Source organism: Aotus nancymaae, unplaced genomic scaffold (genome assembly GCF_030222135.1).
Source record: "Aotus nancymaae isolate 86718 unplaced genomic scaffold, 86718_ANA_hifiasm-v0.15.2.pri h1tg000081l, whole genome shotgun sequence".
Classification (NCBI taxonomy): domain Eukaryota; kingdom Metazoa; phylum Chordata; class Mammalia; order Primates; family Aotidae; genus Aotus; species Aotus nancymaae.
In genome coordinates, this window is record NW_026988496.1 from 4640197 (window position 1) to 4658614 (window position 18418).

Here is an 18418-nt window from a genome sequence, read left to right on the forward strand (position 1 = left end):
TTCTCCTTACATGACTTCCGTAACACATCACTCTCCTGATTCTTCTCACATCTTTTTTTTTTGGAGACAGGATCTAGCTCTGTTCCCTAGGCTGGAGTGCAGTGGCTTGATCATGGCTCACTGCAGCCTCATCCTCAGCCTCCTAAGTAGCTGGGACTATAGGCACGCACCACTACATCAGGCTGATTTTTAATTTTTTTTTGTAGTGATAGAGTCTCACTATGTTGCCTAGGCTGGTCTTGATCTCCTGGCCTTGAATGATCCTCTTGCCTTTGCCTCCCAAAGTGCTGGGATTACAAGCATGAGCCACAGTGCTTGACCTCTTCTAATGTCTTACAGGATTCCTTTTCAGTAAGTTGCTGAACCTTTTTTTCTCTATTTTTTATACCTTGACTGAGTGTTTCCTACAGTTCTGTCTTTGTTCTGGTTTACTTCTTTTTTTTACATGTTTTTCTATTGATTGATTTTTTTTTTTTAATCCTGGTTATGGCTCACATTTTTCTTTCTTAAAAAATATTTCTCAAAATCTTTATTGGTTGCTGGATATTGTGACTTACTGAGTGTCTTGATTTTGTTGATTTCTTTTAAAGAGGACTGAATTTTGTTTTGTGGGCAGTTATTTGTGCATCAGTTTGACTTATTTGAGGCTTCTTTTTAAGCTTTGTTAGGCCAGATATAAAGTATCCACCCCCAGGTAAGGTTGTTGAGTTCTTTATCTACATAGCTAACTCTTCTCTGGTACTATGCCCTGCTAATTCTAGCTGTTTCAGCCGTCCTAAACTTTGATCCTTATCTCTTCAGCTGAACTCCATGCTCAGCTTGAGTTCCCACTCCATCTGCTGCAATCCAAAAAGTGCTTTTAAGAAGCAAGCGGGCTGGGAGCGGTGGCTCACGTCTGTAATCCCAGCACTTCGGGAGGCCGAAGTGGGAGGATCACCAGAGGTCGGAAGTTCGAGACCAGCCTGACTAACATGGAGAAACCCCGTCTCTACTAAAAATACAAAATTAGCCAGGCGTGGTAATGCATACCTGTAATCCTAAGTATTTAGGAGGTTGAGGCAGTAGAATCACTTGAACCCGGGAGGTAGAGGTTACAGCGAGCCGAGATTGCGCCATTGCACTCCAGTCTGGGCAAAAAGAGCGAAACTCTGTCTCAAAAAAAAAAAAGAGATAAGCTGTGGAGAAGGTAGCAGTTAATCTTGTTTGTATTCCTCTTCTCAGAGTCATGGTCCTGTGTTATCCATTGTTCAATAATACACACAGGAGTTTCCTGTATACTGTCCAGTATTCTAGTTGTTACAGCAGGAAGGCAAGTCTGATACCAGTTAGTCCACCATGGCTGGAAGTGGTATTCTCTCTTTATGCTTTTTATTAGTACCTGGACGCTGACAAAATCTCTGTTCCAGACATCATCTGATGAGTTCTAAATGCAAATATTTACTTGCCCACTGCACCTGTGTTTCTCAGTCATATTAAGGTCATGGCACACATCAGAATGATCATCTTTATATTGCATGCTTGGGTAAATGGACATCACTGAGGCAAGAAGCCCTAAAAGCTGAGGGAATCAATATTGGAATCTCTGCACAAGTTCCCTCTACGTAGGTGGTCCACAGGTATCTCCCTGTATTTCTCTCCCTGCAAATCTACTCTTCTTCCTTTTGTGAGTGGTGGTGAAACATCTGGTAAGCTGAGTTTTCACAATATTAGAGAACAAATTGAGTGTGGAAAACTGCAGTTTGGATAAAGTACATATGTTTTGGTTCTTACTGTGATGCATAGCTAATCCCTCACAAGCCTGCAGGTCGGACAACCAACCCTATATACATTTGAGGATGTTACAGCCCTCAGTCATAGCAGGTGTGGTTTTTGAATTCCAGATTACATCATTAGTACCTCAGTATCCGTTTTCATTAAGCATTTACATTCTTGACTTTAAAAAATTTGAATTGCTTATTCCTGGTCAATTTGCAACCCATCTCATTAGCTAAGGATACTTTTTCGTATGTAAAACAGCTGACAGCATGGTCCAGGATATTGAATCTCTGAAAAATTATTGAACTCAGATATTTATTCAGATAATTATTGAACTATTGAGAATTCTGTTTCCAGTATCACTCCATTCTTACATCTGATGTATAATAAGTCAAAAAATGCCATGCCAGGCATCCCACTGATTCTCTTAGGGCTTTAATGGGACTGAAGTGGTTCTTTCGAATCACACATGGCAGTACAATTTGGTTTAAGTATTAAGGAAAGTGGCAGAGTTGGTGTATTTCATCTATTCAACACCATTCTCCAAATACTAGCTCTCATAGAAATAATCTAAAATATAGACCAGGAAGTTCTAGATATAAATATTGATAGATACAATATAAAACTGTTGACTTCCTTATTTGTATATGAAAGTGGCAATCCCGATCCCTGCCCTAAATGTACAAAAGTCCAGCTGTGGTGATCCTCATTCATTTATTTATTTATTCAGCAAATATTTGCTTGCCTACCCGAGCATCAAGCATTGTGTTCAGGGCTGTGGACTGAACAGTGAACATACTCCCTGTGTTTTCCACCTTTGTGGGGCTTACATTCTACTGGGAAACTCTCAGTTACCTTTCAATGTCTAGTTATGTGTGGAGACCTTCCTTCTAAGTTCCTTTCATGTTATATCCTCTCGCGTTTTTCACTGGGATCCTCTAAGTTGTCTTGCTCCTTTTCACCCTTTCCTGATCTAGTCTCACACCACCAGGGGCTTGTTGCCTTGGCTGCATGTGGACCCATCATGATTTATCCTGGAGGGCGAGCATCCATTGACTTTTGGTTGTGTACCATCTCTCCCTCTTTTTTATTTTTATTTTTATTGCATTTTAGGTTTTGGGGTACATGTGAAGAACATGCAAGATTGTTGCATAGGTGCATAGGTGCATATGTGCCAGTGTGATTTGCTGCCTTCCTCCCCTTCACCTATATGTGGCATTTCTCCCCATGCTATCTCTCCCCAACTCCCCACCCTCCACTGTCCCTCCGCTATTTCCCCCCAACAGACCCCAGTGTGTGATGCTCCCCTCCCTGTGTCCATGTGTTCTCATTGTTCAACACCCGCCTATGAGTGAGAACATGCGGTGTTTGATTTTGTGTTCTTGTGTCAGTTTGCTGAGAATGATGGTTTCTAGGTTCATCCATGTCCCTACAAAGGACGTGAACTCATCGTTTTTGATGGCTGCATAATATTCCATGGCTTTTTTTTCTTATGTCTCATGCTCTATGCTAGCCAAAAGGATATTTCTTGCTATTTTGGTTAACCTAAACAATCCTCAGACTTCTTTCCTTATGACGTCTCCTATAACTTGTACCTGTAGCCTTTCTTCTATTGTTTACTAAAGCCTTCCCTTCTTCCCCTACACAAAAGTTTGTCTTTTGGGGAAATAAAATATAACACAGAGTAAAAAGTCAAAGGCAACACATTGATAATCAATAGTTATTTTCAATCAGGCTGTTGGTTGGTTGGTCACATTCCTTGCCTACACCAGATTTTTATGTGATCCCTTACGTTAATAGGTTCTATACACTGAGAATTAGAGTCTTCAGTGGTGCTGGATCCATTAGTCACCTTGGCACAGAGAAGCCAATCTGATCATCTCAGGGACAACTTGGAACCTCGTGTAAAAGTTCTGTTTCTCTTTCCTTTATCAAGCTATAACTATCTTATTAATGAAAATACGTCCCATTGTCATTAATAATCATGTTGTACTCCAGAGACTCTTAAGTATTTCACAATGGAGCAGAGAGGTGAGATGGGGCGTGGAGAGCAATGAGATTGGTTCTATCAGCAAGGGCTCTTGATAGAGTTGAGCCTGGCTGGCAGTCATAAACAGGAAAGTGTTGTTCCCATAATCCCCTTACCATGCCAGAGGCCTACTGATCTAAACAGAAGAGGACCTGCCTTAGTGAGTGAAGTAACGAGTCACTTGGAAGATGTTATTTATGTTATTTTTATTTCCTGTTTAGATATTTAAATTTCTCATTTCATCATTATGTATTACAATAAGATAAGTGGACTTTTCAGAAACCAAGTGGAATACCTAATATATATAGACAGATAATAGAGTAGGAATATGCATGCAGTCATTTTTCTATTTTCATAATTAATGTGAATTATTCAGTATCTGGAGACTTTAGCATTAAATTCACATATATTTGGACAAATAGATAATCAATGCATTTCAAGTTATATGATCTCTTTGTTTGAATGAGAAATTCAGAGTCTCTTAGAAAATAAAACAAAAACATACCACATCCTAGGAGTTGCAGAACTTGAACTCTATGCATTAATCTTTCAAACAACTGTATTTATTAACCATCTTTCTGATACTGTAGTATACTGTGATCTTTAGCTTTCCATATGTATCAAAATACTTTTATTCGTATAGCCAGATCCTTATATATATGTGTATATGTATACGTGTATGTCATGAATAAATTTTATATAGGTTCAATACATTAATCATTACTATACTTACCACTTCAAATACATTGATTATTCTCAAATCATGCTTGCTTTGAACTAGTACCACTAGAAGTTGAAGTAATTTATTTAAATGGATATGTACTTTAACTCTTTCAAAATTATTTCCTATTTGCATTTGATTATAAAATTGAGTTCAAAAACTTTTAGAAATAAAGTTTGTTCCTTTTCTCTTATTTTCTCAAGATCTGAATAATTGATAGCAAATTCATTTTTAGTTCTCAGCTGACATAATGCCATTTCCCGGCATTCTTATAAGTATGTAAACAGTAGGATAGGAATTTTTCTCTTAAAGGTCTTTTAACTTAGCAAAAATAAATTTACTTTTTGACATATGAATCTAGTAATGCTGTTAGCCCACCTGCTTCCTGCTGCAGTGTTTCTGACTTGGGGAGAGTCTGTCAGCTATGTCACTATGCATAAGGATCCAGGAGATTTTTTGTATTAGTTTCCTGTGCTGCTATAATAAATTATCACAAACTTAATGGCTTAAAGCAATACAACTTTATTCTCTTATAGTTCTTGAGGTCAGAAGCCTCAAGTAATTCTTATGGAGCTAAAATCGAGGTGTCAGCAGGGCTAGATTTTTTTTTGAGAAGACAGTCTGTTCCCTTGCGTTTTACAGCTTCTAGAAGCTGCCTACTTTCCTTGGCTCATGATCCACTTTAGCAACACCAGGCAGAGTCCATCTTATGCTGCTGTCGCTCTGGTTCTTTCTCTTCTGCCTTCCTCTTCCACTTTAAAAGACCCTTGTGATTACATTCCGTCCACCTAGGTAATCAGAATAATCTCCTATCTCCAGGTCAGCTGATTAGTGGCCTTAAACCTATCTGTAAGCTTAATTCTCCTTTGTCATGTGACTTAGCATATTCCCAGGTTCCTGGTATTAGGTTGTGGACACCTTTGGGAACCAGAAATCTGCCTACTGCATATGCTATTCCATTCAGAGTTTTAGGACACTCACTCCGATGCTCCTAAGTGGACCCCAAGGTCATCCTTGATTATTCCTTTTTGGAATACATGGTTAAACCTTTAGGCAGTGGTTATCTTATTGACCTATGACTCATTGTGACGTTCTCACTTATTTCCTCAAAAGGAGCAGAAATAAATTCCTTTCATTGGCATATGACATCTGTTAGGGAGTGGATGATTGTACTTCATCCTCATTTATATTTTGAAACTGATTCCCCAGTATGATAGTATTGAGATGGGGCCTTTGTGAAGTAATTTGAGTTGCATAAGATCATAAGGACATAGTCTTCATGAATGGGATAAGTACCCTTATGGGAAGATGCCAGAGGGCTAACTTGCTTTCTTTACATCATGTGAAAATGTAATGAGTAGTCATCAGTCTGTAGCCTGGAAAAGGCCCTCATCAGAACCCAACCATGCTGGCACCCTTATCTTAGACTTTCAGCTTCTAGAACTGTGAGAAATAAATTTCTGTTGTTTATAAGCCACTCAGTCTCTGGTAATTTGTTATAGTAGTGTGAAATGGCTAAGATACCATGCTTTCCAAGATGTCTCAGCTCTTTGAGCCAGAGTATCATTTACACTTTTCTCTGGAGAAACTTGTTCTGTACTCAGTCTGTTCACTTTTTTCCTATGGCATTTCTTTTCGCCACTAGCCTTTAAAAAAAAAAAAAAAACTGTAATATTGTCAAACATGCTGTATCCCAGAGCCAGTTTCAGGTTATCTGCCTGAAATGGATTATGGACCCAGAGCAACCAGTTTACCCTCTTGATTTCTGTTGGTAATACTAGGATCCCCAGAACCCCCATTTTGAGCCAGGTTAGGCAGATGAACTATGCCCTGACCATCTCTTATGCCCTGCAGTGTTCATTCTTTCATTCATTCCACATAATATTCCTGAGTGCCTCCTAAGTGCCAGATACCATATCAAGTAGTAGAGCTGTAACAGTGATAACAGTGAAGAAGGTGGACACAAATCGCTGGCCTCCTGCAACTTAGTGTCTAGCAGCAGCTATAGTTCATAAATACAGTCATACATTTCTCTCCCAGAATAAACTCTGGACGATCCCAGATTCAGGATTCTGTTGATTCTCACTGGCAGCATAAGGACATGAAGCAGTATAGGCAACTGGAAAAGAGAAACCGTAGTCTTCCCCTTGGAAAAAAAGCAGGCTGTTTCTTAAACCAAGATCTTTCACCATCTTAATGTAAACCATATGAGAATATATTAACTTTGGGAGACTGTAACAGTTTTCCTTTTCTTGATATGTAATGTATACCTTATTTTAGCTGCTTGAACTCCAGTGGCTTTCAGTTTTTTCCAGGTCTTATTGTTTGTCTTCTTTCTGCCTTGCCTCAGGAACCCCTTTCTCCTTAGCCTTGTCTTGCAGCTCTCTCTCTCATTCATTGATTCACACAATATTTACTCAATGCATACACTAGTGTTTAGGGCTACAGCTTACCTCCCTTTCTCTTTTTTTTCTCTCTTCACATATCTCCTTTGCCTCCTGACATGCTTATACTATGACTAGCAACCCATTTTCATAAAATCTTTTCCATGAGCATACACTGGTACCCTTCTTGATACAAGTACCCAGACAAGGTGATCAGAAATGAAAGACTACTCTTCCCTAGATCAAATGTGGCTGTCATCTGGGAAAATTGGATTTATAAAATTCCCAGGTAGGTAGTACATGCTCTAGCGTTTCTCTGTTCATGTTTCTTTACTAGATGCCTGGATCTCTAGGAATATGGTATTCAGCACAGTGGCTGACACACAGGAAATATTTGTGGAATTAATGAATACTTTTTGTGATGCATGTCTCTCCCTAGAGAATGTTTGTTTTTCTCAAAAACATGAACCATTCCATACATGTTTGTATTTTGCTATACTATTGCACAGGGTTTCTGTTGTATGTAGTTTTGCAAAATACAGCTTTTGTTAATTTCTACAGATAGCATTAGGACCACCAAGTTATCTGAATTGACATGTAATTAATATTTGCAAACAACAGATAATAAGCAGCAAATCAGTGGAATTTTCTTATAGGAAGCCATATTTCTCAAAGATTTCTACGTCCTTATCAGAGGTGATTCTTCATTTAACCTGTGTAGATGATAATGGGCAAAGGGAAATTGTAGCTTCTTTTCTCTGTTGAAGATCATCTTTTATTTCTTCTTTTTGTTGCCTTCGTATTTTCCTCAGTGCTTCCTTTGTTGACCAGATGATCACATCCAGCTTTAAAACCATTTGTGGGTGTGGTGGCTCATGCCTGTAATCCTAGCACTTTGGGAGACCAAGACAGGTGGATCACCTGAGGTCAAGAGTTTGAGACCAGCCTGGCCAACGTGGTGAAACCCCATCTCTACTAAAAATACATAATTAGCCGGACATGGTGGTGGGTGCCTATAATTCCAGCCATTCTGGAGGCTGAGGCAGGAAAATCACTTGTACCCAGGAGGCAGAGGTTACAGTGAACTGAGATCACGCCATTGCACTCCAGCCTGGGCAACAAGAGTGAAACTGTATCAAAACAAAACAAAAGCATTTATACCTGAATACAGTGTTGATCCATCTTCCCACCCCACCCGCCTTTTTTTTTTTTTTTTTTTGAGACAAAGGAGTCTCTCTCTGGAGTGCAGTGGTGCAATCTCGGCTCACTGCAGCCTCTGCCTCCTGGGTTGAAGCAATTCTCCTGCTTCAGCCTTTCGGGTTCAAGCGATTCTACTGCCTCAGCCTCCGGAGTAGCTGGAATTACAGGCACATGCCACCACACCCAGCTAATTTTTGTACTTTTAGTAGAGATGGGGTTTCACCATGTTGGCCAGGCTGGTCTCAAACTCTTGACCTCAGGAGTTTGATCCGCCTGTCTTGGCCTCTCAAAGTGCTGGGATTACAGGGGTGAGTCACAGTGCCCGACCCCATTCCTCTTTTTGACTCATTCCCTTTTAAAGCATGCTGTGGTCTCCCTCTAGTGGAGAAATTGCCATCTCAGAGGAAAAAAAATTCACAGTCTAGAGTCAGGCCGTATTTTTCATGCCTCTATATTTGAACACCTTGTAAATTGCTGCTTATATCAGTCAATTTTCCGTTTAGGTGTTGTAGGGTAAAAAACAATTTTTTTCAACTCTCGTCAATTCTTAATTGGACCATACCCTTGTAACAAAAGATAAGATTAGTAAGAGAAAACATATACGTGAGGATACCCAGGAAATGAGTAATTCTCAAAGTGGTAGCTTTGAATTTCAGGTTATAGAGCACCTTCAACAAAGAACAGTGTTTTTTTTAAATTTTGTTTTAAAGAAGTGACAAGACAAAGGAAAAGGAGTTTGAATCTTTAGTGGCAGCAATATCTGGGAAGCAAAATAAATGAAAGATGACAGCTAGTTAGTAAGGCTTGTTAATATAAATTCCTCTGCTACCATTTCTAGGCCAATAAGTGTCTAAAGTTTTCTTCAGTGGTTTAACTTTTTAACCTTTGTTCTCCCTGGTATAAAGGGGTTTTGGGTCAGGATACCTTTGTCTTTGTAAATCTATGTCCTGCTTTTAGGCAAATGGAGGGCAGAGAGCTTTCCTGTACCTGCTGCTTCTTAATTTTCTTCAGGTCAACAATTCTTTATATTTTAGGGTGGCATATTATGACCTCCCATAGTATTGTATCCTCTGAAGTCAAACCTCATCTTACTCAGAACAGTTAATCACCTCCTCTTCTCTACCAGATATGTACTTAGTGTAATTTATATTATTGTAGATTTCTTGCTGTTATGTAGTTACTTCTGGGTATATCTGTTCTGCTTCACACTTCAGCATCTTAAGTAGAATTTCTTAATCTTGGTTGACAATCCTATTTAGAATTTCCAGAATCTTTAATTAAATGGAGTGTTATTATGGGCCTTTGTATTTTCCATGTCCCTCTGAAATTCCTGGAAATGTCTGGGCCTGGCTAATTTTTTTAGCTTTTGGTAGAAACAGGGTTTTACCATGCTGGCCAGGCTGAGCTGGAACTCCTGACCTCAAGTGATCTGCCCATCTCCTCCCAAAGTGCTGGGATTACAGACGTGAGCCACTGCGCCCAGCCAGAGCCTCTGTGTTCAACAACTTCAGTATTTCCATGGAGCCCCCTAGGCCAGTTCATTATCTTTTCACAGCCTCAGCTTGGTGCTCTTACCTCTGGTTACCTTTTAGACATTAACAACCCAAACCTTCTAGATTTCTGAAAAGGCCAGAGGAAGATCTTGTAGTTCCTCTTTGTTTCTTGAATGTGTCTTTCTTCTCTCTCCTTCCCTCCCTTCCTCTCTTTCCCTCTCTCTTTCTCTCTGTCTCTCTCTCGTTATCCTCTTACTCTTCAGAGTCCTCCTGTCCTGTGAGGCCTCTGTTCCCCAACAGTTCATTGTCCAAGAACTACGCATGTCCCTGGGGGTCCTCTGGGTAGGACCCCCTCAGTGAATATTGGTTATTTCAACTGTGGAGGCTCCCTGGTGGAGAAACTACCATCATAGAAAAAAGGAGAAACTACAGAGCTTTTAAGTCAGTCCCAAGATTTTATCAAATAGTAATTATTTGCACACTCCCAGTCTGTTCCTCACCCCAGTGCCCAAGGTGTAGCCATTATTCTTTGTCTGTATGTACCCACCAGTGGTCTGGGAGATCCTACCACTTTCAAGCCAACTTGAATTTGCTAGTTAATTTGCCTCCTGCAGAGATGAAATACTTGTTTTAATGGCTCTGGCCATCCAGCCTTCGGCCAGAGTTCTACACATAGGATTTCTGAACACCATGGTCTTGAATTCAGAATTTAGATGTAAGTGGAAAGTGACACTAAGATAAAGATGGAATTGGGTTGCCAAATTTATTTATTATTTATGTATTTAGTGACGGAGTCTTGCTCTGTTGCCCAGGCTGGAGTGCAGTGGCGCGATCTTGGCTCACTGCAACTTCCGTCTCCCAGGTTCAAGTGATTCTCCTGCCTCAGCCTCCTGAGTAGCTGTGATTACAGGTACCCACCACCACGCCTGGCTAATTTTAAAAAATTTTTACTAGAGACAGGGTTTCACCATGTTGGCCAGGCTGGTCTCGATGTCCCAACCTCAAGTGATCCACCTGCCTCGGCCTCTTAAAGTGCTGGAATTACAGGTGTGAGGCACTGTGCCTGGCCTAGGGTTGCCAAATTTAGCAATTAAAAAACGAAATACAATGCAGGTGCTGTGGCTCGTGCCTGTAATCCCAGCACTTTGCGAGGCCAAGGCGGATGGATCACCTGAGGTCGGGAGTTTGAGACCAGCCTGACCAACATGGAGAAACCCCGTCTTTACTAAAAATATGAAATTAGTTGGGCATTGCAGTGCATGCCTGTAATCCTAGCTACTGGAGAGGCTGAGACAGGAGAATTGCTTGAACCTGGGAGGCAGAGGTTGCGGTGAGCCAAGATTGTGCCATTGCACTCCAGCCTGGGCGACAAGAGTGATACTCCATCTGAAAAAACAAACAAATAAAAAAACTGAAATATAGAATGCCCAGTTAAAATTCAAATTCAGATAAACAGACTTAGGACACACTTACACTAAGAAAAAAATAGTCATCGTTTATAAGCAATTCAAAATTTAACTGGAAATTCTGAATTTTATCTGGCAACCTTAATCTGGTTCCAGGTTTTGCAGGACCTTATCAGACATGTGAAGGATTTTATTCCTTAGTATAATAGCAATGAGGAACCGCAGAGGGATTTTAAATAGGGAATTTACATCTTGTCAAATAACGATTCGAACAGGTCACCAAAATAGTCTTCAGATCAAACAAAAATTCAGGCTTGTTACTTATCAGCACTAAGGAAGGCCACTACCATTACAATATTGTCTTAATAACCTTTCAGAAGGGAAAAACCAAATGTGGGGGGATTCATATTTATACGGTTTTTAGAATATGGTTTGGGTCCGGTCTTTCATTGTTGGGATCTGAATGATTGAGATTAGACAAACTTGATGATACAATTTTACGTCAAAATTGGAAAACACTCTTCAGGATATTAGCCAGGAAAACTTCCTCAACCTAGCAAGGCACACCTATATTCAAGTCCACGAAATACAGAGAACACCACAAAGATACTCCTCAAGAAGAGCAACCCCAAGGCACATAATCGTCAGATTCACCAGGGTTGAAATGAAGGAGAAAATGCTAAGGGCAACCAGAGAGAAAGGTCAGGTTACCCACAAAGGGAAGCCCATCAGACTCACAGCAGATCTCTCAGCAGAAACCCTACAGGCCAGAAGAGAGTGGGGGCCAATATTCAATATCCTTAAAGAAAAGAACTTTCAACCCAGAATTTCGTATCTAGCCAAACTAAGCTTCATAAGTGAAGGAAAAATAAAATCCTTTGCTAACAAGCAAGTACTCAGAGATTTCATCACCACCGTACCTGCTTTACAAGAGCTCCTGAAAGAGGCACTAAACATAGAAAGGAACAACCAGTACCAGACACTCCAAAAACATACCAAATGGTAAAGACCAACAACACAATGAAGAAACTGCATAAATTAACGGGCAAAACAGCCAGCTAGAATCAAAATGGCAGTATCAAATTCACAAATAACAATATTAACCCTAAATGTAAATGGGCTAAATGCCCCAATCAAAAGACACAGACTGGCAAATTGGATAAAAAAACCAAAACCCATCGGTGTGCTGTATCCAGGAAACACATCTCACATGCAAGGATACACAAAGGCTCAAAATAAAGGGATGGAGGAAGATTTACCAAGCAAATGGAGAGCAAAAAAAAGCAGGAGTTGCAGTTCTCATCTCTGATAAAATAGACTTTAAACCAGAAAAGATCAAAGGAGACAAAGAAGGACATTACATAGTGGTAAAAGGATCAATGCAACAAGAAGGGCTAACGACACTAAATATATACACACCCAATACAGGAGCACCCAGATACATAAGGCAAGTTCTTAATGACTTATAAAGAGACTTAGACTCCCACACAATAATAGTGGGAGACTTTAACACCCCAATGTCAATATTAGACAGATTAACCAGACAGAAAATTAACAAGGATATCCAGGACTTGAACTCAGACCTGGAACAAGCAAACCTAATAGACATTTACAGAACTCTCCACCCCAAATCCACAGAATATACATTCTTCTCAGCACCACATCGCTCTTACTCTAAAATTGACCACATAATTGGAAGTAAATCACTCCGCAGCAAATGCGAAAGAATGGAAATTGTAACAAACAGTCTCTCGGACCACAGCGCAATCAAGTTAGAACTCACAATTGAGAAACTAACTCAGAACTGCACAGCTTCACGGAAACTGAACAACTGGCTCTTGAATGTTGACTGGATAAACAATGAAATGAAGGCAGAAATAAAGATGTTCTTCGAAACCAATGAGAACGAAGACACAACATACCAGAATCTCTGGGACACATTTAAAGCAGTCTCTAGAGGAAAATATGTAACAATAAATGCCCATATGAGAAGCAAGGAGAGATCTAAAATTGACACCCTATATCAAAATTGAAAGAGCTAAAGGAGCAAGATAAAAAAAAAAAACCCTCAAAATCTAGCAGAAGACAAGAAATAACTAAGATCAGAGAAGAACTGAAGGAGATAGAGACACAAAAAACCCTTCAAAAAATACAATAAATCCAGGAGCTGGTTTTTTGAAAAGATCAACAAAATAGACCACTAGCCAGATTAATAAAAAAGAAAAGAAAGAATAATCAAATAGATGGAATAAAAAATGATAAAGGGGATATCACCACAGATTCCACAGAAATTCAAACCATCATCAGAGATTATTACAAACAACTCTATGCACATAAACTAGTAAACCTGGAAGAAATGGATAAATTCCTGGACACTTGCATCCTCCCAAGCCTAAACCAGGAAGAAGTCGAAACCCTGAATAGACCAATAGCAAGGTCTGAAGTTGAGGTGGCAATTAAGAGCCTACCACCCAAGAAAAGCCCAGGTCCAGATGGATTCACAGCCTAATTCTACGAGACATACAAAGAAGAGCTGGTACCATTCCTTCTGAAACTATTCCAAATAATCCAATAAGAGGGAATCCTTCCTAATTCATTTTATGAGACCAACATCATCCTGATACCAAAACCCGGCAGAAACTCAGCAAGAAAACTTCAGGCCAATAAGATGATGAACATAGATGCAAAAATCTTCAACAAAATATTGGCAAGCCAATTGCAACAGCACATCAAAAAGCTTATCCACCATGATCAAGTAGGATTCATCCCGGGGATGCAAGGCTGGTTCAACATACGCAAGTCTATAAACGTAATTCACCACATAAACAAAACCACATAATTATCTCAATTGATGCAGAGAAGGCCTTTGACAAAATTCAACAGCCCTTTATGCTAAAAACCCTCAATAAACTAGGTATCGACGGAACATATCTCAAAATAATAAAAGCTATTTACGACAAAACAACAGCCAATATCATACTGAATGGGCAAAAACTGGAAGCACTCCCTTTGAAATCTGCCACTAGACAAGGATGCCCTCTCTCACCACTGCTATTCAATATAGTATTGGAAGTTCTAGCCAGAGCAATCAGGCAAGGAAAAGAAATAAAGGGTATTCAAATAGGAAAGGAGGAAGTCAAATTGTCTATTTGCAGATGACATGATTGTATATTTAGAAGACCCCATCATCTCAGCCCAAAAATCTCCTGAAACTGATCAGCAACTTCAGCAAAGTCTCAGGATACAAAATCAATGTGCAAAAATCACAAGCATTCCTATACACCAACAACAGACTTAAAGAGAGCCAAATCAAGAACGAACTGCCATTCACAATTGCTACAAAGAGAATAAAATACCTAGGAATACAACTAACAAGGAATGTAAAGGACCTCTTCAAGGAGAACTACAAACCACTGCTCAACGAAATAAGAGAAACACAAACAGATGGAGAAACATTCCATGTTCATGGTTAGGAAGAATCAATAAATCAATATCGTGAAAATGGCCATACTGCCCAAAGTAAATTACAGATTCAATGCTATCCCCATCAAGTTACCAATGACCTTCTTCACAGAACTGGAAAAAACCACCTTAAACTTCATATGGAACCAAAAGAGAGCCCGCATAGCCAAGTCAATTCTAAGCAAAAAGAACAAAGCAGGAGGCATCACACTACCAGACATCAAACTATACTACAAGGCTACAGTAATCAAAAGAGCATGGTACTGGTACGAAAACAGAGATATAGACAATGGAACAGAACAGAGGCCTCGGAGGCAACACAACATATCTACAACCATCCTACCTTTGACAAACTTGACAAAAACAAGCAATGGGGAAATGATTCCCTGTTTAATAAATGGTGTTGGGGAAACTGACTAGCCATGTGCAGAAAGCGGAAACTGGACCCCTTCCTGACACCTTACACTAAAATTAACTCCAGATAGATCAAAGACTTAAACATAAGACCTAACACCATAAAAACCTTAGAAGAAAATCTAGGCAAAACCATTCAGGACAGAGGCGTAGGCAAGGACTTCATGACCAAAACACCAAAAGCATTGGCAACAAAAGCCAAAATAGACAAATGGGACCTAATCAAACTCCAGAGCTTCTGCCCAGCAAAACACACAGTCATTATAGTGAATCGGCAACCAACAGAATGGGAAAAAATTTTTGCAGTCTACCCATCTGACAAAAGGCTGATATCCAGAATTTACAATGAACTAAAACAGATTTACAAGAAAAAAACAAGCCCATTCAAAAGTGGGTGAAGGATATGAACAGACACTTTACAAAAGAAGACAAACATGAGGCCAACAAACATATGAAAAAATGCTCATCATCACTGGTCATTAGAGAAATGCAAATCAAAACTACATTGAGATACCATCTCACGCCAGTTAGAATGGCGATCATTAAAAAATCTGGAAACAACAGATGCTGGAGAGGATGTGGAGAAATAGGAACACTTTTACACTGTTGTTGAGAGTGTAAATTAGTTCAACCATTGTGGAAGACAGTGTGGCAATTCCTCAAGGACCTAGAAATAGAAATTCCATTTGACCTAGCAATCCCATTACTGGGTATATATCCAAAGGATTATAAATCGTTCTAGTATAAGGACGCATGCACATGAATGTTCATTGCATCACAGTTTACAATAGCAAAGACCTGGAACCAACCCAAATGCCCATCGATGATAGACTGGACAGGGAAAATGTGGCACATATACACCATGGAATATTATGCAGCCATCAAAAACGATGAGTTCATGTCATTTGTAGGGACATGGATGAACCTGGAAACCATCATTCTCAGGAAACTGACACAAGAACAGACAATCAAACACTGCATGTTGTCACTCATAGGTGGCTGTTGAGCAATGACAACACATGGACCCAGGGAGGGGAGCATCACACACTGGGGTCTGTTGGGGGGAAATAGGGGAGGGACAGTGGGGGGTGAAGAGTTGGGGAGATATAGCATGGAGAGAAATGCCAGATATAGGTGAAGGGGAGGAAGGCAGCAAATCACACTGTCATGTATGTACCTATGCAACAATCTTACATGTTCTTCACATGTACCCCAAAACCTAAAATGCAGTTAACAAATAAACTTGTGATTTTTCTATTAAAAAAATAGAAAAATCAAGAGCTTCACTTAAAATATTCCTGAGGATAATTTAGTGAGGTAGCTGATTACAAATTTAATGTGCGGAAATTTCTTTCCTATACACAACCATAAATTATATAATACAATAGAAGAAAAATTCTCTTTGAAGAAATGAACCAAACATAAAATATGTAGGTCTAAACTGAGCAGGAAATGTGTAACACCTATATGGTGAAAAGGTTGGGGCCGGGCACGGTGGCTTTTGCTTGTATCCTGGCATTTTGGGAGGCCGAGGCGAGCAGGGTCCCCTAAGGTCAGGAGTTCGAGACCAGCCTTGCCAACATACTGAAACCCCGTCTCTACTAAAAATACAAAAATTAGCTGGGTGTGGTAACGGGTGCCTGTAATCTCAGCTACTCAGGAGGCTGAGGCAGGAGAATTGCTTGAACTCAGGAGGCGGAGGTTGCAGTGAGCTGAGATCCTGCCATTGCACTTCAGCCTGGGCAAAAAGAGAGAAAGTACATCTCAAAAAAAAAAAAAAAAAAAAGAAAGAAAGAAAGAAAAAGAAAAAAGAAAGGAAAAGAAGCTTGGAATGCTAAAGAGGAACTAGAGAGAAGGCTTGAATTACACAAACTCAGAGCTACTTTTTGAATTGGGATATCCAGTGTGGTAAATGTGTCAATTGCTTACTGTACAAAATATAATGCAGTCATGATGAAAAGTATCTGGAAATTAATTTGTTTGGAACTAAACCATATGCTTCTGATGTTTATATGTATGTATCACCTTGAGTCAAGAGTCAGGAAATATTTTAAATAGAAGAAACATACCTAGAAGTAAGATATATAAGATGGCTGCAATTGACAAAAACAATTTGGAATTGGTACATGCTCATACAGTCAGAACAGTATAGTGAATTCAAAAGTAAACCTGGGCTGGGCACAGTGGCTCATGCCTGTAATCCCAGCACTTTGGCTGAGGCGGGTAGATCACCTGAGGTCAGGAGTTGGAGACCAGCCTGATCAACATGGTGAAACCCTGTCTCTACTAAAAATACAAAAATTAGCTGGGTGTGGTGGTGTGCGTCTGTAATTCCAGCTACTAGGGAGGCTGAGACATGAGAATTGCTTGAACCCAAGAGGCAGAGCTTGCAGTGAGCCGAGGTCATGCCACTGCACTCCAGCCCAGGCAGCAGAGAGAGACTCTGTCTGAAAAAAAAAAACACAAAAGTAGATTCAAATATATGTGGGAATTTAGCATATAATAAAGGTAGAATTTCAGATCATTTGGAATGGAGTGGTTAATTCTATAGTGTTGATAATTGGCTATACATTTGGGGAGGTATACATTTCACCTTATAAAATCCTTTGCACTGTTTGAATTTTGAGCATTTTAACAAAGAGCTAGTTTAAAAAAATAAAGGATTGATATGATTAGGACATTTTAAAATGTATATTTATCTGTCTTGGTCAATTCTCCATGTTCACAGACAAGGCAAAGGAATAAAAATGCTGCTATAGGCAAACAAAAACCTACCTAACATAATGTGTATTATTTTGACATGGATATATCAGAGATCAATAAAATTCTCCTAAATATAATTATTGATGTTGGAGTCTCTAAACTTTTCCAATTGAGATAATACAAAACAATAGATACACTGCCAGTCAATTGCCATAACATTCCTATATAAAATATGTCTATTCTGTGGGCAACTGATATGCTTTGTATCTGTGTCCCTGCCCAAATCTCATGTCGAATTGTAGTTCCCACTGTTGGAGGTGGGGCCTGGTAGGAGATGATTAGATCATGGGTGTGAATTTCTCGTGAATGATTTAGCCCCATCCCCTTGGTGCTGTTTGGTGATAGTGAGTTCTTGCAACATCTGGTTGTTAAAAGTGTGTAGCACCTCCCCATTCTCTCTCTTCCTCCCACTCTGGCCATGTGAAGTGCCAGGTCCCCCTTTGCCTTCTGCCCACGATTGTAAGCTTCCTGGGGCCTCCCAGAAGCTGAGCAGATATTAGCACCATGCTTCCTGTACAGCCTGCGGAACTGTGAGCCAATAAATTACTCATTCTCAAGAATTTCTTTATAGCAATGCAAGAATGGACTAATATAGCAACTGACCAGATTATCTAGCTGTGATTGTATATTCTTAAAATTTCATATAGGGTTAATCAAGCCCCTAGATGAAAGGAATATTTATTGTTATTTTTTCTTAATTGTGGTAAAAGATACATGACAAAATTTACCATCTTAACCATTTTTAAGTTTATCGTTCATTAGTGTTCATTGTATTCACATTATTTTGCAAC

The 18418-nt window shown here is 39.6% G+C and overlaps 1 protein-coding gene across 1 annotated transcript in view; it reads left to right on the forward strand.

Annotated features, from left to right (window-relative positions):
- Positions 1-18418, forward strand: part of OPHN1 (oligophrenin 1) — a 389272-nt gene that overhangs the window by 236188 nt on the left and 134666 nt on the right. The gene's annotated exons all lie outside the window — the stretch shown is intronic.